The following is a 3,194-nucleotide window of genomic DNA, read 5'->3' as shown; positions in this document are numbered from 1 at the left end:
AGAAGGATTCTGTAGTTTTTAGGGTATAGGTCCTTTACCTCTTTGGTTAGGTTTATTCCTAGGTATCTTATACTTTTTGGGTACAATTGTAAATGGAATTAACTCCTTAATTTCTCTTTCTTCAGTCTCATTGTTAGTGTATAGAAATGCCACTGATTTCTGGGCATTGATTTTGTGTCAAAAATGGGCCCTCAACTCTGTGGTCAACTAATATTTGACAAAGCAGGAAAAGACTATCCACTGGAAAAAGGACAGTCTCTCCAATAAATGGTGCTGGGAAAATTGGACAGCCATGTGCAGAAGAATAAAACTAGACCATTCTCTTACACCATATATAAAGATAAACTCAAAATGGATGAAAGATCTAAATGTGAGACAAGAATCCATCAAAATCCTAGAGGAGAACACAGGCAACACCCTTTTTGAACTTGGCCACAGCAACTTCTTGCAGGATACATCTATGAAGGCAAGGGAAACAAAAAGCAAAAATGAATTATTGGGACTTCATCAGGATAAAAAGCTTCTGCACAGCAAAAGAAACAGTCAACAAAACTAAAAGACAATCTACAGAATGGGAGAAGATATTTGCAAATGACGTATCAGATAAAGGGCTAGTATCCAAGATCTATAAAGAACTTATTAAACTCAACAACAAAGAAACAAACAACCTAATCATGAAATGGGCAAAGGAAATGAACAGAAATTTCACCAAAGAAGACCTACATGTGACCACCAAGCACATGAGAAAATGCTCCGCATCACTGGCCGTCAGCGAAATACAAATCAAAACCACAATGAGATACCACCTCACACCAGTGAGAATGGGGAGAATTAACAAGACAGGAAACAACAAATGCTGGAGACAATGTGGAGAAAGGGGAACCCTCTTGCACTGTGGGTGGGAATGTGAACTGGTGCAGCCACTCTGGAAAACTGTGTGGAGGTTCCTCAAAGAGTTAAAAATAGACCTGCCCTACGACCCAGCAATTGCCCTGCTGGGGATTTACCCCAAAGATACAAATACAGTGAAACGCCGGGATACCTGCACCCCGATGTTTATAGCAGCAATGTCCACAGTAGCCAAACTGTGGAAGGAGCCTCGGTGTCCACTGAAAGATGAATGGATAAAGAAGATGTGGCCTATGTATACAATGGAATATTCCTCAGCCATTAGAAACGACAAATACCCACCATTTGCTTCAATGTGGATGGACCTGGAGGGTATGATGCTAAGTGAAATAAGTCAGTCAGAGAAGGACAAACATATGGTCTCATTCATTTGGGAAATATAAAAAATAGTGAAAGGTAATAAAAGGGAAAGGAGAGAAACTGAGTGGGAAATATCAGTGAGGGTGACAACATGAGAGACTCCTAACTCTGGGAAACGAACAAGGGATGGTAGAAAGGGAGGTGGGCGGGGGGATGGCGTGATTGGGTGACAGGCACTGAGGGGGGCACTTGATGGGATTGAGCACTGGGTGTTATGCTATATGTTGGCAAATCGAACTCCAATAAAAAATATACAAAAAAAAAAAAAGAACTTAATCTTTTAAAGAAAGCTATTTCAGGTTGTAGGGCAGTACACAGGTTGATCAACTCTTCAGAGGCCATCTAAACCTCCACTTTACAGACCAGCAGCTTCCTCTTGTCCTAGTACATTTATTATTATTGATGATGATTACTATTATTTTAGAAAGAAGGCAGAGGCTCAACCGCTGAGCCACCCAGGCGTCCCAAGTTTTGACACAGAGTATTTATCCTGTGCCTGCTTAGCAGCCACAACATATTACCTTCAGTAGAGGAAAGAGGAATTGAAGAACAGCCAGGAGAACTGGTGTATATTCATTTTCTCTTGCTGCCGTAACACATGACTACAAGCTGTGTGGCTTTAAACAAACACAAATTTATTATCTCATTGTTTTGGAGGTTAGAAGTCAAACACCAGTCTCACTGGCCCAGATCAAGGTATTGCCAGAGCTCCAGGGGGAGAATCCATTGGCTTATCTTTTCCAGCTTACAGAGGCTGCCCGTGTTCCTCGGCTGGTGGTCCAACGGCCTCACCTTCAAAGCCAGCAACACTGAGTCTGTCTGGTCATTCTTCCATCATCACATTTCCCCATGACTCCTCTTTCCTTCCTCTCTCAATTTTTAAGACCCTCATGATTACATTGGGTCCTCATGGGCAAACTTGCCATTTTGAGGTCAGCTGATTAAGCGACTCTATTTGCATCTACAAACTCAATTCTCATTTGCCTTGTAAGATAGCATATTTACTTACAGGTTCCAGGAATTAGGATGCCGACGTATTTGGGGGGACCATTATTCTGCCTACAACAGCCAGAGTTTAGGCACACATATTGAAATGATAGCAAAATAATTTGTAATGATGATTGACATAATAAAAGATTTTTTTGCAATCTCCAATATCCTCAGAGGTTTCCAGAATTCCCCTTTAGAGTCTCCAGAAAAATATGTATTACCACCTCATCCTTCTCTCATAAAGTCTGTTTTTCCTAATTGCACCAAGGCCGTAGATAAGTAAAGACAGTTTGGGGATAGGGATAATTAAATGATTAATAGTATACCAGTATTGGTTTATTTTTATTTAAATCCTTTTGAAAATGAGGTATACAACATTTTTGCTATTGAGTAGGTTAAAAGCAGTGGACTAGAAACCTAAGTAGGGTTTTAATCTGAGTGTGCAGGGATCCCTGGGTGGCTCAGCGGTTTACTGCCTGCCTTTCGCCTGGGGCACGGTCCTGGAGTCCTGGGATCGAGTCCCACGTTGGGCTCCCGGCATGGAGCTTGCTTCTCCCTCTGCCTGTGTCTCTGCCTCTCTCTCTCTCTGTCTATCATAAATAAATAAATCTTTAAAAAAAATAATCTGAGTGTGCAGTGTGCTTAAGCTTATTTTTCTAATGTCATTATCCAAGCTTCCACTGCCCATCCCTGAAGGAAATCAGGTAACTATTTCTTGAGACCTCCCCACTTCCTGATTCCAGGAAATTTTTCAAGACCACCAGGGATTTAGTTCCAAGGCAGTGGGTTTTGCATACAAAACCCAGAGGTAGAGAATTAAAACAATTTTTTTTTTTTTAGTATAGTTAGCACAGGTGTACAACATAGTGATTTGACAAGTTTATAGTTTATGCTCTTCTCACACGTGTAGCTGCCCTCTGTCACCACACAATGTT

Source organism: Vulpes vulpes, chromosome 2, assembly GCF_048418805.1.
Source record: "Vulpes vulpes isolate BD-2025 chromosome 2, VulVul3, whole genome shotgun sequence".
Taxonomy (NCBI): domain Eukaryota; kingdom Metazoa; phylum Chordata; class Mammalia; order Carnivora; family Canidae; genus Vulpes; species Vulpes vulpes.
The sequence above is the reverse complement of the archived record's forward strand: the minus strand, read 5'-3'. Positions refer to the sequence as shown.